The sequence below is a fragment of the Chiloscyllium plagiosum genome, unplaced genomic scaffold (assembly GCF_037043375.1).
Source record: "Chiloscyllium plagiosum isolate Xiang-an unplaced genomic scaffold, Cpla_swu_hap1 HiC_scaffold_42, whole genome shotgun sequence".
Lineage (NCBI taxonomy): Eukaryota > Metazoa > Chordata > Chondrichthyes > Orectolobiformes > Hemiscylliidae > Chiloscyllium > Chiloscyllium plagiosum.
In genome coordinates, this window is record NW_028270180.1 from 102,547,691 (window position 1) to 102,570,910 (window position 23,220).

A 23,220-nucleotide genomic window follows, 5' to 3' on the forward strand; every position below is an offset into this window, starting at 1 on the left:
CATCCTTGATCGTCAGCTCCCAGACACTCCAAGTGACCCTTTTGCTCTCCGTACACATGGAATACTTTGATGTGGTTGATTGGCGGTGGGGATGGTATTTTGAAACGTGCATCAAGAGGACGTAAATTATCCAAGATATATTCAATTCCTTCTACGTGAAGACCCGATGACGATGGGAATGGATGACTGCTTCTGAATGAAGAGGCCATGACTGCTGCCAGGACAGGGGGTATTCACCAACATGATGTACTGCGCATGGACACACTGTAACATTAACAGGGAGAGAGAGCTCCTTCAGTTCCTCTACCTCTCCCCATTGACATGGGTACTCTGCAGATGCCATATACACCATCGGGAATCCCACTACACTGGATACACCCGGCAGCTCCCTGCTGAGGGAGAAACAGTGCTTCTCATCCATCATATATATCCTTCATCTTCGAATGGTTGACATTGATGTTGAGATACTGGGAAGTATCTCCCCTGGTGTGAAGCTGCAGGTCATGTTGAAGGAGGTGACACCGCTCTGTGACCAGCTCCTTGTTCAGTCAGGGTCCCCTCACACTCTGCTCCTGGATTAAGTGAAGCTCGGGAGGCTGGTCCTGGAAAACCCAGGGCGGATACAGCAGATCCCTTTCCCCAGACACACTCACTCCGTGGTTTCAGAGCTTCCTCTAGCTGCACCTTCTGCTCCATTTGTTGTTCATGTTGCAGGCTCAGATGTTGTAACTACAGTCCCCATGCTCCATCCAGAGTTGGGTCGCCAAATCCTCAGGGCTCCCTGAATGTCTGAGGCAACTTAAAAAGCACAACCTCCAGCAAACCATCCCCTGCCCCTCCACTAAATATTCAAATACAGGAGCCAGTCAGAAACCCCTCGGTGCAAGTGTTGTGGACCATACCAGATCCCCTCAAAATATTGTAAGAAGGCCGCTAAGACCCAAAACTTTCCTTATTTTGAATATAGATGGGAAGTGTGCCTTACAGATATGTTGTGACTCGTCAAACCACTCGATATTAAGCAAAATATAATCTATTCAAATGCTTTAGTTAAAATACATTCAAAGAAAAGAACATTTCGGGATGGCTTATATGTTGGAACACTTACACAAACAATAGATACAGTATCTTCTTGGTTTACACCACTTGGTACAAAGATATATTCAAATACAGATCCTTACACCAGTTTTCCATTCCAGGAGGAAACAACATCAACAGAGATCTCAGAGAGAAAAGCAGCTGGGGATCGTGTATTAAAATTTCCAAACTTTTTGGGATCCCCAGCAGCTTCTGAATGCTGCAGCAAAAAACAAAATGAGAAACCCTGGTTTGGAAGAGGTGGCCACTGCCCTTCCATCGTTACCACCGTTTTAATGAAACCTAAAATCTCAGTTATTTACTTAAATTGTTTTCAGACAGAAGTTCTGCACCTCTGCCTATAAAACCTCTCTTCAAAAAAAACAAACCCAAGAGAAAATAACCTTTTTACAGTGATAGAATTCTCACACCTCCATCTTTAATACAATAATCCATCAATATACAACGGTAGATTCATTTTAGATCTTCTAATCTTCCTCTATTAGTAGACTGAAATGCATATACATTACAGTGACTGTGAGTATATAAATGTTCACAACTAGTTTCGATTTCAGGCATTTTATTTCTGCCAAGTCTCCACAAAGTTTCAAAACGTAGGGTTTCTCACCCTGTCACCTGTATAATTTCAAACTGAATGGCAGCAATAATAAGCTCAATCGAAACAGACTGGTATTTTTCTCCCTAGACTTCTGCAAAACTTTAGCGGGTCAGGATCAGTGATAAAGGTTTGTCTCATGAATGGTATTCGCATTTTAAATGCTGAAATGTTGTAACACCAACACTAAGCTCAAGGCATCCTTCCCCATTGTGAAATAAATCTTTTGACATTTCCACTGGACACTCCAAACACACGTTACATAACGGAGCACTTCTCATCTCTCAATAGTCCTTCTGAAAGACATAGCTCCTCATGTCTCAGCATAAAAGAGTTACATACTTCTGTACCTCTTAATCCTCTAACCTCTTTATCTGCTATTCCTGGCCTATGCCAGTTAATCTTACTCTCACAGGTATATGTTTTAAGAAAATCTCACACATTCTTCACAACCTCTCAAAGAAACCAATCTTTGATTTCTGAACCCAATCATCATCATCATTACTAAGCTTGCCATTTTAACTCTCTGCTCTTCCACACGACTTCTCACGACTGCAGGAAGTGGATTGTTGAACTTCACCAAAGTAAGAATCTCTCTAAGAGTGTCATAGGTTTCCTCTGTTTTTAATACCCTTACCCATCTTTCAAAGTTACTTTGTTTGATCCTTTCAAACTCAATGTGCGTTTAACCAGGGACCCTTTTTTAGATTCCTGAAATGCTCTCTGTCGGCTTCTGGCCCAAGCTCATATGCACTTCAGATGGCTTTCTTCACCACCCCATACTAGCCAGATACCTCCTACGATAGGGATGCAAATACCTATCAACTTTGTTTGGATAAACTAAATCCACATGGTCACTGGTCACTGCATTTGTTTAGCCACTTCCTCAAATGAAATTCAAAAAGGCTTCTCCATCCTTCTCATCAAATTTAGATAATGCCTGGATGCATTTAAACAGAACCCCATTAGACCATTGGTTACAATAGGGTTGTTCAATCTCACTATCCTCCTCATCCAGCCGACCGTTTGCCTTCATCTCCGCCTTCTATGTCAACTTTCCTCTCTAACTGTTAACTTTTTAAGTTGAAACTCTCTGCTTTTCTTCTGTCCTTTTCTCTCTTTCTTCTTCATTTCCTTTTTTTATTTCTACTTTTCATCATAATTCAAACTATTTCAATTCCTTCTCATGTTCAAAGTGCCTCATTTGAAATTGAATTCCAGCCGTTTCCAAAGAGTCTGATGGCAGTTCTACCAAATGTAATTGCCAAACTATAGCTTTAATTATCTCTCATTTTCTCACAGACAAACGCAACCCCAACTCCAGCTTGTCTGTCAATTCCTACATTCTGGATCAATGGTGCTGGAAGAGCACAGCAATTCAGGCAGCATCGAGGAGCTTCAGCAAAATCGACGTTTCGGGCAAAAGCCCTTCATCAGGAAGGGCTTCCTGATGAAGGGCTTTGGCCGAAAAGTCGATTTTGCTGAAGCTCCTCGATGCTGCCTGAATTGCTGTGCTCTTCCAGCACCATTGATCCAGAATCTGGTTCCAGTATCTGCTGTCATTGTTTTTACCTTGTCAATTCCTACAGCTTTGCCTTCATTACCTTTTGTAAAACCCCCAAATTCACTTCCGCCACACCCAGTTAATGACTGAAAGAATCTTTATACACAAACCACTGTTTAAACCAACCGAATTCACACCCACAACAAAAGACACTAACAGCTACCATACACGACCTTTGAACGCAATAGTCTCCTGGTGCATAATCTCCAGTGTCTGCATGACCTTTTTCTGGATTCTCTGGTTTCCTCCCACAATCCAAAGATGTGCATGTCCGGTAAATTGACCATGCTAAATTGTTCATAGTTTTCAGGGATGTGTGGGTTAGGAGCCTGAGTCGTGGAAAATGTGTAATAATAGGGTACTCCTCGGAGGGTCGATGTGGACTTGTTGGGTCGAATGGTCTGTTTGCACACTGTAGGGATTGTAATTCTCAACCCAATTTGGTATTACCGATTTAGGACCAGACAAGAGACCCCAGTTTGCAATAGACCAACCAGACTGCCTCAAACTATTTTCAGAGAATAGGTTGGATGCCAAACCTTTCTTATTTTAAAGGTAGATGTGAAGCAGGTGTTCCAGATGTGATCTTACTAGTCAAACTACTCACCATTAAGCAAAACGCAATATATTTAAACACTCTAATGAAAATCCATTCAAAATGACGAGGAATTTAGAATAATTTAACTATTGGAAATCTTAGAGGAGAACGTGAGTTCTGCAGATAATGGAGATCAGAGCTGAAAATGTGTTGCTGGAAAAGCGCAGCAGGTCAGGCAGCATCCAGGGAACAGGAGAATCGACGTTTCGGGCATAAGCCCTTCTTCAGGTCAGGCAGCATCCTGTTGCCTGGATGCTGCCTGACCTGCTGCGCTTTTCCAGCAACACATTTTCAGTATTGGAAATCTTAACCGAATAATGGATACAGTACCTTCTACAGACGAACTGTTCCAATATACTAGTATCCCATTAACACACCCCTTGGCGAAAAGGTACATTCAGACATACATTCTTGCATACAGTTCTCCAATCCAGGAGGAATCAGCATCAAGTCAGGTGTCAGAGAGAGTAGCAGCTGGAGATATGTTACTAGACCGTTGTTACTCCTATTTATTAAAAACCCTAAAAGCGTCGTAAGTTATTTACTTGAGCCGTTTTCAGTAGGCAGTTTGGCCTTTAAGATTTCTTATTTAAAAAAAGGAGAAAATAACTTTTTTTAAAATTACAGCATTGTCACACAATTTAGATGCCTGGTCCTTTACTCTCGGAGCTTTCTCGTGCTGCTGATCGCAAGGTCGCCCCGAGAGAGACAAATACAGGTACAGACCAAGTTACAAGGATGTGTCTCAAAACTTCTGAAACACCCCTGTCCATGGACCATCACATGGGACATACAGGGAAGTGAACAACAGCCTGACACACACCATTTCACTGTTTCTCAGCGTCAGAATGATTGCACTCGATACACTAGGGAGGCAAAAGCAAAGGCCAGGGAAAGATACAGATGAACAGAAAGATTCACATTAAACAGACAGTTAATTAAAAAGATATTGTGGAAATATGGGGAGAAAGACAGGGCAGTGGGACTAACTGTAGAATTGAGATCTTCGACAGAAAACTAACAAGAATGAGAACATTGAATAAAGGCATTGTCGAATGCGAAACTCATTGTTTGAGAAGGAACGCACATGGAGGAAATTATTTTAAATAAGAACAACTGGCAGGCTTTTTGTTAATCGACAGAGAGAGAACGAGAGAAGTGTCATGGACAGATGAGATAAAGTGTTTGAGAATGTCAAAATAAAGGCATTGCCAGACACAATAGCAATATACATCGGCATACACATGAATGACAGATGGATGGGAGTTTGGTGTGAATTCGAATTAGATTTGCTTCGGCAGGTTTGAAGCCGGAGCGTCAGCGGCTGATTGTTGGCTTCATTAAGCCTGTATTTCATAGCTCAAGGTTCAAACAGGGGATGGAATAAACCAGTGAGATATATTCTGGAGTGGTAAGTTTTTCAAGTTAGAAATGGTCAGGATATGGTGTCATGAATCAGCTCATGGTCAAAGGGATCACCCACATTTGTGACTTGTCTGCTTCAGCCGCAGATATTGGCCAGGGATGGGAGGGAAACAGTGGAAGGAAGTGGAGTTTGTAACCAGAACAGTAGAGAATGATCTCCATGCTGTTAATACTTCAATAACAAGGGCAATGATACAATAAATTGTAGTTCTCCGCTGAAACTGAGTAGGTCAACATAGAGATCCATGAGTAACAATGTCAGAGCAGAGAGGGAGACAGTAATTGAACACATTAATTGATGTCGTTAGCAGTAGTCTGTAGAGTGAATCTATGGATTCAGAGTTTCAACAGGAAGATAATAAGGACAAGAAGTGTAGACTATATGAAAGAACAGTAATACAGTCATAACTGGTTTATAGAAAGAAAAATATGGACAGTGACACTTACCAGGAACACCGACGATAGCCAGGAAAGGATAATAAAAATATTGAATAATGAGAAGAACGTAATAAATTCGCAATGATAATTGCCATCAATTAAATGCAGAAAGATACCACACATAATTGGATAAACTTTTGTCTATTGTTGGAACATGCCAGTCTAATATTCCCAGATTATGATACATTTTTGGAACATTCCAGTCTATTGTTCTCAGATTCTGATCCATTGTTGGAACATTCCAGTCTAATGTTCTCAGATTCAGATCTCTCCTCCCCCTCTCTCCAAATCTGGTGATCCCTGTCAGTGCTGTCAGTGATGTTCCCGCCCATGTTATGAGATAACACATTGAACGCGCCCATTTATCATTTAAAGATGGAAAGCCTACACTGGAATAATTAGAATCCATGGAGATTGGCATTAATCACAGTCACTGAACAAACACTGGGAAACTGAGCAAAGGCTGCAACAACGGATAAATGGACACCGCACAACAATCAACAGACAGGAGGGTTCCCTCCCAGTTGGGGAACACTTCAGTGGCCCAGGACCTTCAACCTCGGACATTCTGGTGACCATCCTCCAAGGCGGACTTCAGGACAGGCAGCAGCGAAAAGTGGCCGAGCAGAGGCTGATAGCTAATCTCGATACACATAGGGAGGGCCTCAACCGGGACCTTGGGTTCATGTCACATTACAGGTGACCAACATTGCAATATACACACACAGAGACACTCCTATACACACACATACATACGGACACACATGTACGCAGACACGCACACAGACACTCACACACACCCATAGAGACACACACACTCCCACACTCACACGGCACTCTCTCAGAGATTTAGACCACTCTACATTCATGCACACACATATACACTCTCTCTCACTGATAGTCAATATCCCCCACCCCAGTCACGCACACACACTCCCACACTCACACATGCACCCCGTCACAGACTTAAGACACTCTACATCACTACACAAATATATACATTCTCTCTCACACACTCACAACCCCCAAACCCAGACAGACACAGACACAGACACACATATACAAACGGACAAAGACCCACATGCACACATATATTTTGAGGGGTGAATTTGTACTTGCAGAGTTACATTGTAGTTTGCTCAAAAACTGCATGAATTCATGTAAAACACTGAGCTCAAAAACTGTATGGCTTCATGTAAAACTCTATTATCTCACTTTTCAGATTCGAATCAGTCTAAACATCATGGCATAGACAGAGAACACAGGGGGATAACACCTTCAATATATTGTCTAGCTAAAACTCAGTTACAGCTAACCTGAGAATGCAACATTTAAAAAAAAAGTTTTGTGATTTACACATGAAAGAAGTGAAACTATCATGGTATTCTAGCAGATGTAAGACCCAACAGACAATCAAGGTATTTTTCAATGTATAATTTCAGTTACATCACACTGTAAATCTTTGCTATAAATTGTGTGCCTTAGAAGTGTGTCCTTCACTATCATCTGATGAAGGAGCGGCGCTCCGAAAGCTAGTGTGCTTCCAACTAAACCTGTTGGACTATAACCTGATGTTGTGTGACTTTTAACTTTGTACATCCCAGTCCAACACCGGCATCTACAAATCATGACTGAGCAAACAGGCTCAATCAACCAGTTCCACAAATCACTCTTCATATAACAACAAACGAGAACATTTGCTGGGTTTGGATGTAATAGATAATAAAACATGGAATGGACCGTGAATCTTTAAATCTTTTTTTAAACTTGGATATGAGAGTATTAACAGGACACTGCAGGGGTCTATATATGTTCCACTCTGTTTATGAAAGAAGCAGTTATAAAATATCAGATCAGTTGCATAAAGAAAGGTCGGGTGGGCAAGTTTCTAGATTCCTTATTGACCAGTGTGAGGCTACGCCTGGTTGTAAGTGCCCTGCTACCAAATCCTTTCATAATCTTGAGACAGAGCATTGAGACTTCTGCTCAGCAACAGGCCGAAGCAATGCTGTCCCTATAGGCCCCTTACAGAGGGATAATAGAAGGCCATTCAGCCCATATTAGCCTGTTGCTACTTGAAAAGGTGGAAATCTAGAATATTGGCACATTTTGCCAACAAGTAGAAAGTGAGGACTGCAGATGCTGGAGATCAGAGCTGAAAGATGTGTTGCTGGAAAAGGGCAGCAGGTCAGGCAGCATCCAAGGAGCAGGAGAATCGACGTTTCGTGCTTTTTCAGCAACACATTTTTCAGCACATTTTGCCAATAGAATCATTCAAAACAAAGAGATGTGCCACTGCATCTGTATGAGGTGTTTCTGAGTGGGCACCGGGAATACATTGTGTTGGTTATGTTTCTGTAACTGAGAAGGGGTGGACCTCCATCAGATACCGTTTAACGGCTGTTCGTCGTCCACGGGCTGCTGTATCATTTAATGGCTCGGGTCTGTTACACAAAGACAGGAGGAGGCCATTCAGCCTTTCCAGTCTATTACAGCGAGCCACGAGGAGCCCATGCAGCCTCTCAGGCCCGTTACAGGAGGGCAGGAAGTGTTTCTTTAACTTTCTCTTACGCATACATATTAGATTTAAATTAGTTGTGGAATACGAAAGACCTGATGTAAACATTAAAGTTCTAACTTTGAACAAGGTCAATTTTGAAAGTGTTAGGCGAGCCCTGTGAAAGGCTAATTGGAATACCCTATTCACAGGTAAAGGGATGGTTGGAAAATTCAAGGCCATCAAAACTTGGTTTCAGAGAGTCCAGAGCCAAGGTGTTCCTATTAGTGAGAGGGGCACGGCTGGTGGGTGCAGGGAGTGCTGGATGGCTAGATATATTGATGCTCTGGTCAAGGTAAGGAAGGAGGCTTTTGTCAGGTAAACAGAGCTGAGATCAAGTAAATCCGGAGAGGTGTATAAGGGCAGAAAGTGCATAGTCAATGCGGAAATCTGGCCAGAAAAATTTGGACATGAGATGGCTTTAGAAATAGGGTTAACGAGGCATTGAAGAAATTCTACAAACCATTTAATGGTAAAAGATTAACTAGGGGGAGAACAGGGCCCCTTAAAGATCAGTAAGACTACCTATGTATGGAACCACCCGAGATTGGAGGGATACGAAACAAAAAATTCTCCTCAGTATTTAATGAGGAGGAGGTTACAAGAGCGAGAGAATGAATAAATATATAGTGATACATTGAAAGGTGTCTAAATTACAAGGGGATGTTTGACATTTTAAAACACATAAAGGTGAAGAAATCCCTGGGACCTGATCAGTTGTATCCCAAATATTTGTGGGAAGCTAGGAAAGAGATTGGTCAGCATTTTGCTGATATATTTGTATCATTGATTTCCACAGGTGAGGTGTCAAAAGACTGGAGGGCTGCTAACATAGTGTCATTATTTTAAAAGTAAGGAAAAAAAACGGTAACTATAGATCAGTGACCCTGACGTCAGTGGTGACTAAATTGTTGGAGGGGATTTTGTTGGAAAGGATGTACATGCATTTGAAAAGACAAGGACTGAAGAGGGCTTTGTACATTGAAGATCACGTCTCACTGACTCGGTGAAATCTTTTGAGGAAGTGATGAAGATGTTTGATGAAGGCATGCCAGTGGATGTTGTCTTTATGGAATTCAGTAAGATTACCAAAATGTTCTACGTGGTAGACTGGCTAGCAAGGTTATACTTCCTCGGATCCAGGGAGAACTCGCTATTTAGATCCAAACTTTTCTTTAATATTGGAGACAGGGCGTGACAGTGGACATTTGTTCATTAAACGTAGAGACCTGTGACCAGTGGCGTGCCGCAAAGATCAATAATGGGTCCACTGCATTTTGTCAGTTGTAAAAATAATTTGCATTTGAGTATATGAAGTATGGTCAGTAAGTTTGTAGATAATACCAAATTTGGTGGTGTAGTCGACAGTGAAGAATGATCTCTCAGACTGTAATGGGACCTCGTTTAGGTGAACTGAGGAGTGGCAGATAGAGTATATTTTAGTTACATGTGAGGTGTTGCATTTTGGCAGACAAATCAAGGCAAGACATATAGGTAGTGCCCTGTCGAAAGCTGCCAATGAAGGAGAACTCCATAGAAATTATCGAATCGCTACAGTGAGGAAACAGGCTTTTCATCTCATCGAGGCCACATCGAACCTCGAAACAGTATCCTACTGGACAAACACCTGCCCTATCCATCTGAGCCTGCATTTCCCATGGCTAATCCACCTACACAACCCTGGGTAAGGTGCGCAATTTAGCATGGCCAATCTACCCTTACCTGTATATCCTTATACTGTCTGAGTAAAACATAGCACACGGAGGAAACTCACGCAGACACGAGGAGAATGTTCAAACTCCACACAGTCAGTCATTCAAGGATGGAATTCAACCCAGGTTGCTGCCCTGTGAGGCAGCAAAGCTAGACTAGTGGTGCAAGTTCTCCGTTCCTTGAAAGCGCTGTCACAGGTCGATAGCGCAGTGATGAAGGCATTTGGTGATTTGCCCTTTGTTGGTGCGTGCTTTGAGTCTATGCGTTTGCATTACATGTTAAATCTGTACAGGACATTGGTTTGGCCATTTTTGTAATATTGCCTTTAATTCTGGTCACCCTGCTGTCGGAAAGGCGTTGTCAAACTTGACAGAGTGCAGAAGAGATTTCAAAGAATGTTGCAGGTGTTGGAGGGTCAGAGTTACAGTGAGTTTGAATAGGTTGGGACTTTTTTCAAGTGGTGAGGCTGATGGGGGACCTTAAAGGGGTTTATAAAATCATGAGGGGCATAGATAAGGTAAACAGTCAATGTCTTTTCCCACGATAGACGAGTCCAAAATTAGAAGACAAAGGTTTAAGGTGAGAGGAGAACGATTTAAAAAGGGACATGAGGGACAACATTTTCACACAGAGACTGCTGTCTGTATGGATTGAACAGCCAAAAGAGGTAGTGGAGGCAGGTAAAGTTACGCCATTTTAAAAGCATTTGGATGGAGATATGCTTGGGAAGTGTGCAGAGGGAGATGGGCCACTTGCTGGCAAGGGGGACGACATTGATTTAGGATATTTGGCGGTATGGATGACCAGACCGAACGATCTTTTTCCTTGCTGTACATCTCTGAGAGTCTATTCAGTGTATAACATGGTAACAGGAGGAGGCTATTCATCATCTGAATTCTGCCAATTGTTTGCTCAATTACTGAGAGTGAAATACAAAAATACATCATTCAGAATTTGATGGTGTTTTACAGAAACAGGAGAAAGGCCTTTAGTCAAGAAAAGCGGTAAAGAATTTGAAGAGGCCACTCAGCCCCTCACCTCAAATCCACAGGAGCAGCAGGTGAGCATGAGCTATTTGAACCTGTTCCTCAGAAGCAGGAGGAGGACATGTATTTTCACAAACTGGTGATCAGGAGGGAATCATTCAACTGCTTGAAACTGGGACACAGGGACAGGAGATTCAACTGTTCGAGACTGGGACACAGGGACAGGAGGCAGTCACTCAACTGCTCAAAACTGGGGCACAGGGAAATCTGGAGGCTACTGAGGTCCGAGGATCCTGTTACGCAGGAACAGGAGGAGGTGACTCACTCCCCACCAGAATGGGACACTGGGAGAGAAGGAGAGTTTCCTTGGAACAAACAGAAATATATGAATAAACTGCCCCAACATTCACTAAGACCACGGTTGATCTAATGGTGATTCCCACATTCCATTTTACGGAGACTGTCCTCTCTGCAACCTTTGCTCCATTTTTTGGTCATGTTGCCTACACAGATGCTGTACCAACAGTTACCATGACTCATCCAGAGGGATGGGTCGAACCGGATGAGTCAGGATTTGAAGAGTCCAATCACAAAAATTAAAACACAAAATAAAGGCATTGCCAGATGTTTAGTTCTCTCACATTCGAAATCCAACTCACATAACAAGACCATCCATTACATATTCAGGATGGAGAACTGTGCAGTGTCTGCTGAATGCAACCCAGCTATGTCCAGAGTGAAACTCTGTGCAGCCCAAACCAATGCTGGATCTATAATCCTGGGCGAAATGTCCAGCGTGGGGAGCTGTGCAGTCCGCACTGGTTCATTCATATATAAGCCCAGATTGTTGCATTGTTCGGTAACACTGTATTGGATCGCAGCTCTGTGAGCGGAAACTTGCAGCCAATTTTGGAACTGACAGGATGTGCAGCTCCCATCCATTTACAGCTCCATATCTCCACTGTGCAATGACAAGGGGTGCTGTGAATGTGAAAGTCACTGCGAGGAAGATATGTAAATGGAAACAATTTAAATACCAATAGATCTGATTAAGGCGCATATCCCTCTAGTATTTAAAGAAGGAATAACTGAGATAATATCTAATGAGATTTTGTAAATGATGCGAACAAGTAAGATGGGGATGGTGATGTTATACTGGTTGTACTATACGCCTTCAATTAATCAATGGGAATTAGAAGAACAAATATGCAGGAAGACTGGCGAGACTGGCAGGAGCAATAGGGTTGTCATAATAGGTGATTTTAATTATCCTAACATAGACGGGGACTTCCAGAGTGTTAAGAACTTAGATGGAACGTAATTTGTTAAGTGTGTTCAGGAAGGTTTCCACAAGCAATATATAGAGTATCCTACTCGGGAAGAGACAAACTCGACCTACTATTGGGAAATAGGGATGGATCGGTGACGGAGGTAAAGTGGGGGAGCATTTTGGGAAAAGTGACCAGAGCTGTGTTAATGTTAAAATAGGTATGGTAGGGACAAAATTGGTCCACAGATTCAAGTTCTAAATTGGGGCAAGGCGAATTTTTTTGGAATTAGGCAGGGTATTGCAGGGCTTGATTGGAGTAGTGTGTTTCCAGGTAAAAGGATCCCGGGAAAGTGGGAGGGCTTCAAAAGTAAGATAGCTCGAGTTCAAGGTCGATATGTTCCTGTGAGGGTGAAGGGAAAGTGAGGCTGGAAGAGGGAACCCTGGATGACAAGAGATATTGAGGCTCTGACCAGCAAAAAAGGAGGCGTCGCTCAGGAACAGGTAGCTGGGACCAAGGGAATCTCTGGAGGTACACAGGGGATACAGGAGTTTACTGAAGAAGGAAATCAGCAAGGCGAAAAGGGGGTATGAGATAGCCTTGGCTGAGCAGACTAAGGTGAATCCAAATTCACTATAGTAAAGAAAAAGAACAACTACAGAGAGAATACGACGCCTTAAAATTCAAAATGGGCATGCATGTGTAAAACTTCAAGAGATGGGTGAGGTCCTCAATTTCCCCTCTGTGTAAATCATGAAGAAAGACATGAAGACCTGTGACCTTTGGGATGTTAGTTGCGATACCTTGGCACAGTCCATATCACAGTAGAGGTGCTGTTGGAAATATTAGAATGCACAAAGTCAGATAAATCTCTTGATCCTGACCAGATATATCTAAGTGCACTGCACGAGGTGAGAGAAGATAGTTCAGGGGCAAGGTCCAGGAAGATTGGGCAGTAGCAAATGTTGTGCCCTTATTCAGAAGGGCTGCAAAGAAAAGCCTGGGAAATATAGACCAGTAAGCTTCACATCTGTTTCTGGAAACCAATTGAGAAGGTACGGAGATATAAGACATGCATACATTTGGAAAGACAGAGTTTGACTTGGAGCAGTCAGCATAGCTTTGTGCCTGGCAGATCATGCCTGACTAATTTTGAAAGAGCTTTTGAGGAAGTGACCAGGAAGCTTGACGAGGGCAGGGTGCTGGACATATTCTATGTGGATTTCAGTAAGGCCTTTGATAAGGTTCCACATGGTCGGCCTCTCAGGAAGTTTAGATTACATGGACTCCAATGTAAACTGGCAAATTGGCGACACAGTTGGCTTGACGTTATGAAGCAAATGGCTATGGTGGATGTATGCTTGTCGGACTGGAGGCCTGTGACGAGTGGAGTGCCTCAGTGATCGGTCCTGGGCCCATTCCTGTTTGTTATCTATATCAATGATTTGGACCAGAGTGCACAACGCAATGTTAGTAAGTTTGCAGATTACACTAAATTAGGAGACATCATTTACAGTGGGGAACATTATCAGAAATTGCAGCAGTACCCTGATCAGCTGAGGAAGTGGGCTGAGAAATGGCAAATGGAGTTTGATATAGATAAGTGTCTTGCCTTTAGGAAAGTCAAATCCAGGTTGGAATTTAATGACGAATGATAGTGCCTTAAGGCGTGTAGTGCAACAAAAGGTCGTTGGAGATCAAGTGCACAGTTATCTGAAATTTGAGTCACAGATACACAGGACAGTGAAGAAGGCTGTTGGCACATTGGCCTTCATCAGCACATTGAGTATAGACGTTGGGACGTTATGTTGTAGTTGCATAGGATGTCGGTAAGGCTGTATTGGAGTATTGTGTTCAGTTTTGTTCACTTTGCTCTCGAAAGGATATTATTGAACAAGAAAGTACGCAGAACAAATTTCCAAAGATGTTCCCTGGGCTAAAGGCTCTAAGTTATAGGCAGAGGTTGGACAGGTTAGAACTTATTTCTTTACAGTGTAGAAAACCGAGGGGGTTCTTATATAAGTGTACCCTTATAAAATCATGAGAGGTGTGCTTGGGGTGAATACTTCAAAATTTGTTCCCAAGGTTGTGGAATCGAGGACTAGAGGATATGTATTAATGTTTGGAAAGGATAAAAAATATAAAAAGGAATTTGAGGGGCAACGTTTGCACACAGCGTGTGGTACCAATATGGATGGAGCTGCCAGTGGAAGTGATTGAGGTGGGTACAATAACAACAATGAAAAGGCAATTGGACAAATACACAGATAGAAAAGGATTAGAGGGATACAGAACAAGGGCAGGGAAATGGGGTGAGTCTGGATGGACATTTTGGTTGCCATGGACCAGCTGGGCCAAATGGCCAGTCATACTGGCAGTCTCGTACAATATGACTGTAAATGAGTGTGTTTTGAGGTGAAGACAGGGTGGGTGGTGGGGGGGGGGGGGGGGAGACTGAGAAAAAAAATCATGGAAGGATATGTTCACAGGTTCAGAATGCTGAAATGAAGACATTTCGATAGTATCATGCAACACGGGTCAGTATTTCGAAGAATTATGAGTGAAAGGGATATTGCTGTGAGTTCATGCGATGGAGAGTTTTGGATGAGCATTTGTTCTGCAGCTTTGTAACTGGGAGTGAGGACAGCAGCGTCTTTGCCTCACTGGGCTGAAACTAACAAAAAACTGTCTCAGTGACATTTTCATTGAGTGTAACAGAGGGGTTGTCTGCACGAGGCCGAGCTAGTTTCCTGGTGCTATCTTACCAAACTCATCTCATTAACTACACATCCCATTCCATAGTGTCCCTCTCATACAATGCCAGCCCGATTCTCCCACCCATCATGACTGGAGGTACTCACAGTCGCCCGGATGCCCGTAGATATTCCGTAATTCCTGACACTGGTGCCATCTTTAAAAGATCAATGGGCACACGGTTGTGATTTCTCAGTTTGGAGCTGCCCTGCACATTTTCCCCAAGCATGTTTGTCGACAGCAGCACGGAGGTCCTGGTGGATGCGCTAGTACAAAAGGGGACCATTCTCTTCCCAGAGGGGGCCACACTACCAGATCCACCGAGCATGGGCTGAGCTCACCATCCAGCTCAGTGCAGTTTCTGGGGTTTGAAGAAATGTCCAACAAAACAGGACAAGCATCAATAAGTTTCCCCACTCTGTCAGGATAAGGGTCACCATATTCCCTCTGCTCCCTCACACTCACTGTATATCTGTTATAGCACCGACCCCCGAACAAGGATCATGCTCCACCACTCTCACTATTGCAGGCAGCACCTTCCCTCTCTTTCTCTCTTGCCTTTCTAATGCCCCCGACATAGTTAGAGAATATTCTGCAGAATGTCAATTATGGAATGTTCCATGTATTGTTCCAACTTATTCTCAGTTTCAGAAAAACGGCTGTGCCCAGTGTGTAACACGTAAGAGAATGGAGTAGAGATGTACCTTTTTCAAATCGCACACAATTAAAATCCATCATGAGGCCATTCAGTACTTCAAATATGCTCCAACATTCAATACGTTTGGGGGTGTTCTGATGATTTTCTCAGCTCCATGTTACAGGAACTTCCAGTCATTCAACCCGCAGGTTCCTGTTAGCGAGCAGACGATTCTCAGATACTTCATACCACGGTGTTCTTCTAGCATGTGTTCAGAAGGCATTTCTCATGGGGACGGACTCGCCTTACAATATATTTCATCTGATTTATAAATTCATGCAACAGTCAGCATGCTTTCCACAGACCAATCAAAAACATGCACTTATTTTATGGTTATCGATATCCAATCATAATTAATCATTCTGGTTATTTTACTTGTCTCACCATATTGTATTCAACCAAAGGCAGCTTCCAAACATTTGTCTCATTATAAAATATAATTTCTAGCAGAGAACATTTTTATCTCGAATCCATCTTTTCTCTTGTCACTAAAATTTCTCTTGCCCTTTTTTTGTGACTGATTCTGTGTGCAAAATTACACAGTCTCCCACTCAGTTGGCTGGACGGTTGGTTTGTGATGCAGAGGAAGGCCACCAGCGCAGGTTCAATTCCCCACACTGACAGAGGTTACCATGAAGGGGATGCTCTCTCAACTTCACCCCATCACCGTGTAGTGACCTTCAACGTAAACCGCCATGAGTGGTCTCTCTAATGAGAGTTCTTTGGGACTCTAATCAATCAATGTTAGCATTTTAATTTTTTAACAAAATTTTTCATTGAATAAGATATTTTATTATTATATTAAACCAATAACAAAACAACTCAAATAACTGAACACAATTACACCTATGTGCATGTATATACAAAATAAGTTAGTCTCTAAACGGACAGAAGAAAAACAAAAATAAATAATAAATAATAAATAAATAATATGGCTCAGCATAACAAAGTGATAGCTCTCGTTCTTCGAGAGCATGAACTGATACTCATTCATACGTTCATAATTCTTCATATGTGATTCATTAGACAATATCGTCATGGCTATATAAAAGCCCTTTCTTGAGTGGCAGATAAGCCTGTATCGCGGTCATCCAAAAAGGGTTGCCTTACCTTATATAAATCTCTGCTTTTCGGTGCACCACACTGGTGAGAATGTCCAAAGGGACATTCTCCATGATGAGCTTACAACCACCCAACAGACCCGGAGGGTTTTCAGACATCCAACACAACAGAATATTTTTCCTAGCACAGGAAGTATGGGGGAGATACTAAAGGAGTATTGTGCATCAGTATTTACTGTGGAAAAGGATATGGAATATATAAAATGTAGGGAAATAGATGGTGATACCTTACAAAATGTCGATATTACAGAGGAGGAAGCGCTGGATGTCTTGAAACGGGTAAAGGTGGATAAGTCCCCAGGACCTAATCAGGTGTACCCTAGAACTCTGTGGGAAGCTAGAGAAGTGATTGCTGGGCCTCTTGCTGAGATATTTGTAGTATGGATAATCACAGGTGAGGTGCCGGAAGTCTGGAGGTTGGCTCATGTTCTGCCATTGTATAAGAAGGGTGTTAAGGACAAGCCAGGGAACTATAGACCAGTGACCCTGCTTGTGGTGGTGGCCAAGTTGTTGAAGGGAATCCTGAGAGACAGGATGTGCATGTATTTGGAAAGGCAAGGACTCATTAGGGATAGTCAACATGGATTTGTGCGTGGGAAATCATGTCTCACAAACTTGATTGAGTTTTTTTGAGAAAGTAACAAAGAGGATTGATGAGGGCAAAGGGGTAGATGTGATCTATACGGATTTCAGTAAGGGTTTTGATGAGGTTCCCCATGGGAGACTGAATGGCATGGTTAGATCTCATGGAATACAGGGAGAACTAGCCATTTGGATACAGAACTGGCTCAGAGGTAAAAGACAGAGGGTGGTGGTAGAGGGTTGTTTTTCAGACTAGAGGCCTGTGACAAGTGCAGCGCCACAAGTATCGGTGCTGGATTCACTAATTTTTGTCATTGACATAAATGATTTGGATGCGAGCATAAGAGGTACAATTAGTAAGTTTGCAGATGACTCCAAAACTGGAGGTGTACTGGAGAGCGAAGAGGGGCACCTCAGATTGACCAAATGGCCAATGGGCTGAGAAGTGACAGATGGAGTTTAATTCAGATAAATGCGAGGTGCTGCATTTTGGGAAAGAAAATCTTAGCAGGACTTATACACTTCATGGTAAGGTCGCAGGGAGGGTTGCTGAACAAAGAGACCTTGGAGTGCAGGTTCATAGCTCCTTGAAAGGTGAGTCGCAGATAGATAGGATAGTGAAGAAGGCGTTTCCTTTAGTGGTCAGAGTATTGAGTACAGGAGTTGTAAGATCATGTTGTGGCTGTACAGGACACTGGTTAGGCCAGTGTTGAAATATTGCGTGCAATTCTGGTCTCCTTCCTATCGGAAAGATGTTGTGAAACTTGAAAGGGTTCAGAAAAGATTTCAAGGATGTTACCAGCGTTGGAGGATTTGAGCGATAGAGAGAGGCTGAACAGACTGGGGCTGTTTTCCCTGGAGCGTCGGAGCCTGAGGGGTGACATTGTCGAGGTTTACAAAATTATGAGGGGTATGGATAGGGTAAATAGGTAAAGTCTTTTCCCTGAGGTCGGGGAGTCAGAACGAGAGGGTATAGGTTTAGGGTGAGAAGGGAAAGATATAATAGAGAACTACGGGGCAACTATTTCACACAGAGAGTGGTACGTGTATGGAATGAACTGCCAGGTGATGTCAGGGAGGCTGATACAAGTGCAACGTTTAAGAGGCATTTGGATGGGTATATGATTAAGTAGGGTTTGGAGTGTTATGGCCTAGTTGCTGGCAGGTGGGACTAGATTGGTTTGGGATATCTGGTCGGCATGGACGGGTTGGACCGAAGGGACTGTTTCCATGCTGTACATCTCCATGACTCTATGATTCTATGATTTATATTAATCTCTATTTTTTGGTGCACCATGCTGGTGAGAAGGTCCAAAGGGATATTCTTCATGATGAGCTTACAAAGTCTCAACAGACCCGGTGAGTTTTCAGAATTACAACACAACATAATATTTTTCCTAGCATAGAAAGTAAGGGTATACTTTTTATTCCCATGGACATTTGCGTAAGATACTCTGGGCAGGCCCAGGAAAAGAAAAACCGGGTCCATCTCCAATTCGGTCCCCAAGACCCACTCTACCACACCTAACGCATTGCTCCAATATATACGAAGCCTGCAGCAGGACCACATGAAATGAGTTCGAGTGTCTGTAGTCATTCTGCATTTAGGACACGCTGAAGATAATCCCACTTCGAATTTTGAGAGAAAATCTGGGGTCAGATAGTACCTATGAAGATTTTTCAAACTTCATGGAATGGGTTCTATTCCAGATCAAAATCCTTCGAACATTTTCACAAATATCCTCGCATGTTTCCGAAAAGATCTAAATCCCCAACTCTCTCGCACAGACGTCACGAAGCTGCACAGTCTTTTCTGCGAGAACACTCTCCAACAAATGGTAAAGGGGACTGACAGAGAGTGTATTCTTTACAATAATCACCTGCTTCCCTGTACTGGATCTATAAGTGTCTTTTAAAATTGTGTTTTTTAATCAAATCTCTAATCTGGGAAAAAAACAGAAGAAGTCTCTACTAGGTAGTCCATACTTACGAGTTACTTGATCAAACGCTATCATTGTTTCTCCTTCTAGTAACAACCAGGCAACAGGAGAATCGACGTTTCGGGCATAAACCCTTCTTCAGGAAGAAGGGCTTATGCCCGAAACGTCGATTCTCCTGTTCCCTGGATGCTGCCTGACCTGCTGCGCTTTTCCAGCAACACATTTCCAGCTCTGATGTCCAGCATCTGCAGACCTCACTTTCTTCTCCTTCCTGAAGAAGGGCTTATGCCCGAAACGTCGATTCTCCTGTTCCCTGGTTGTTACTAGAAGGAGAAGAAGATTGGAGGCTAGCAAATGTGGTTCCCTTGTTCAAAAAGGGGAGTAGGGATAACCCTAGTAACTATAGGCCGGTGAGTCTCACTTCTGTTGTGGGCAAAATCTTAGAGAGAATTGTAAGGGATAGGATTTATGAACATCTGGATAGGAATAATGTGATCAAGGATAGTCAGCATGGTTTTGTGAAGGGCAGGTCGTGCCTCACAAACCTTATTGAATTCTTTGAGAAGGTGACTAAGGAGGTGGACGAGGGGAAAGCAGTAGATGTGGTGTATATGGATTTTAGTGAGGAGTTTGATAAGGTTCCCCATGGTAGACTACTGCAAAAAATACGGAGGTATGGCATTGAGGGTGAGTTGGAGGTTTGGATTAGGAGTTGGCTGGCTGGAAGAAGACAGAGGGTGGTAGTTGATGGCAAATGTTCATCTTGCAGTGCCGTCACTAGCGGTGTTCCGCAAGGATCTGTTTTGGGACCATTGCTGTTTGTCATTTTTATAAATGACCTGGAGGAGGGGTTAGAAGGTTGGGTGAGCAAGTTTGCGGATGATACGAAAGTCGGAGGAGTTGTAGACAGTGAGGAAGGATGTGGCAGGTTACAGCGGGATATCGATAAGCTCCAGAACTGGGCAGAAAGGTGGCAAATGGAGTTCAATGTAGTTAAGTGTGAGGTGATTCACTTTGGTAAGTGTAATAAAAAGATGGGGTACTGGGCTAACGGTCGGATACTTGGTAGTGTGGATGAGCAGAGGGATCTTGGTGTCCATGTACACAAATCTTTGAAAGTTGCCACCCAGGTAAATAGTGCGGTGAAGAAGGCATATGGCGTACTGGCTTTTATTGGTAGAGGAATTGAGTTCCGGAGTACTGAGGTCATGTTGCAGTTGTATAAGACTCTGGTGCGGCCGCATCTGGAGTATTGTGTGCAGTTTTGGTCGCCATACTATAGGAAGCATGTGGAGGCACTGGAACGGGTGCAGAGGCGGTTTACCAGGATGTTGCCTGGTATGGTAGAAAGATCGTATGAGGAAAGGCTGAGGCACTTGGGGTTGTTTTCATTGGAGAAAAGAAGGTTTAGGGGTGACTTGATAGAGGTGTATAAGATGATTAGGGGTTTAGATAGGGTCGACAGTGAGAATCTTTTTCCACGTATGAAGTCAGCTATTACAAGGGGGCATAGATTTAAATTAAGGGGGGGTAGGTATAGGACAGATGTTAGGGGTAGGTTCTTTACTCAGCGAGTCGTGAGTTCATGGAATGCCCTGCCAGTAGCAGTGGTGGACTCTCCCTCATTATGGGCATTTAAGCGGGCATTGGATAGGCATATGGAGGATAGTGGGCTAGTGTAGTTTAGGTGGGCTTGGATCGGCGCAACATCGAGGGCCGAAGGGCCTGTACTGCTCTGTATTCTTCTATGTTCTATGTTCTATGTTCTATGTTCTAGTAACACGTGGTGGCTCGGTGGTTTGCACTGCTGACTCACCGCACCAGGGTCATGGGTTTGGTTCCAGCCTTGGGTGACTGGCTGCGTGGAGTTAGTATATTCTGAACTGTGACTGCGTAGGTTTCCTCCCACAGTCACGAACATGTGCATGTTAGATGACTTGGCCATTGCTCAATCGCTCATAGTGTTTCAGGATCTGTAAGTTGGGGCATTAATCAGGGTAAATATAAGATGGTAGGGGAATGGTGTGCGTGGGTTACTCTTCAGAGGATCGAAGTGGACTTGCTGGGCCCAAGGATCTGTATCCACACTGTAGGGATACTATAATTCTAAATCACCCAAACAAGGTATTCCCCTCGCTAACCACAGTTTAAACCTGGAATACATTATCCCCGGTATACCAATTATAGGGGTAAGAAACATGGTTTTGGCTTTATTGCCTCGATCTGACGCATTGTCCTTCAAGTTTTAACAGTACTGATAATCATTATTTTATGACAATATTCCATAGATGTTGTCATTTTATCTAAGAACAACAGACTAATAAGGGTTCACTTTGTCTGAGAGGGCTCAATGTCTAGCCATATTGATGCCGAGACCTCAGCGGCCCAGGCACTAACATACGATGAAAAAAAAAATTAATTGCTTGCTTTTAATCGTGGAGATCTACTCCTCACAATCTGTGGGGCAGTTGCAATTTTGTTAGCTTGATAAAGAATCGCTTATATTGCCAAATAAAAGAGATAACCCAGCCATTATGTTTCCGAAATATCTGTCTGGGAAACATCATAGAAAGAATTTGACCTGGGTGTAGAAAATGAGGAAGGACATTCATTTTGATAACAGCTATCTGACCGAGCCAGGATATTGGAAATGCCTCCATCTTTGAAGGTCTTGTTTATTTTTGTCAAACAAATGGACATAGTTCACGTTAAATGCATGATCAAAGACAAATATAATGAAGATACTGAAATAGGGAAACGACCCCCGTGACCATTTAAAAGGAATCCAGGATTTGCCCTCAGTATCAGGTATTTCCCTAAGACCTCCCGTAGGCATGGCCTCCAACTTTGTAAAATTAATTTTATCGCCCGGAAAGGCAACAAGCGAATCAATGCATCGCATCACATGAACTACCGAAATTGCGGGATTTAACAAAAACATAAGACCCTAATCTGCATAAAATGTAATCTTTCGTGACTTCGATCCCACTTCTGGGGCAGATATGTTGGAATCCCTACGAATGGCCTCCGCCAGTGGCTCAATCACCAACGTAAACAACAATGGTGAAAGGTGTCAACCTTGTCGGCTGCCTGGAGAAATATTAATATTACTGATTAGTGAGAACTGCAGCCAGAGGATCGCGGTAAATGACCCTCACCCACTTGATAAAAACTTTGCATACACCAAACCATTCTAATGTACAGAAGAGATCCGGCCACTCAACCCAATCAAATGACTTCTCTCATCTAAAGAGATCAATAATCCCTGGACAGATTCTTGTTGACACTATTGGATCATATTGAGTAAATTCTTAACATTGTAGGAAGATCTGCGGCCCTTTCTAAAACCGGTTTGGTCCTCTTTGGTAACGGAAGGCAGCAAAGTTTCCACCTTAATGCACGGATTTCAGACAGGATTTTGAGACCAACATTTAAAAGCGAGATTGGCGTGTAAGAAGCACCATCCTCCGGGGTCTTCCTTTCTTCAGCATCAGAGAGATATGAGCCTCTATTCAGGATGGGTGGGGGGGGGGGGGGGGGGGTTCCTGATTGTATGAGTGACAGAACACGTTAAACATCAGCCCTGACAATAGTTTTATAAATTATTTATAAAGTTCACTAGGAAATCCGTCAGGAACGTGTGCCTTTACATTCTGAAGCTGCTTCACAACCTCCTGTGCTGACAATGGTACATTAAGGCTCAACACTTCTTCAGGAATTACTCCTGGAAGACCCAGATTCTTGAAAAATGACTCCATCTTAATCCATTTATCCTCAAAATGTTCATTCTGAAATAATTCGATGAAAAATCTCAGACAGGAGACATTAATCTTTTGGAATTGAAGGTAAGGATCCCAATACCTTCCCTAATTGAGGTAATGGCT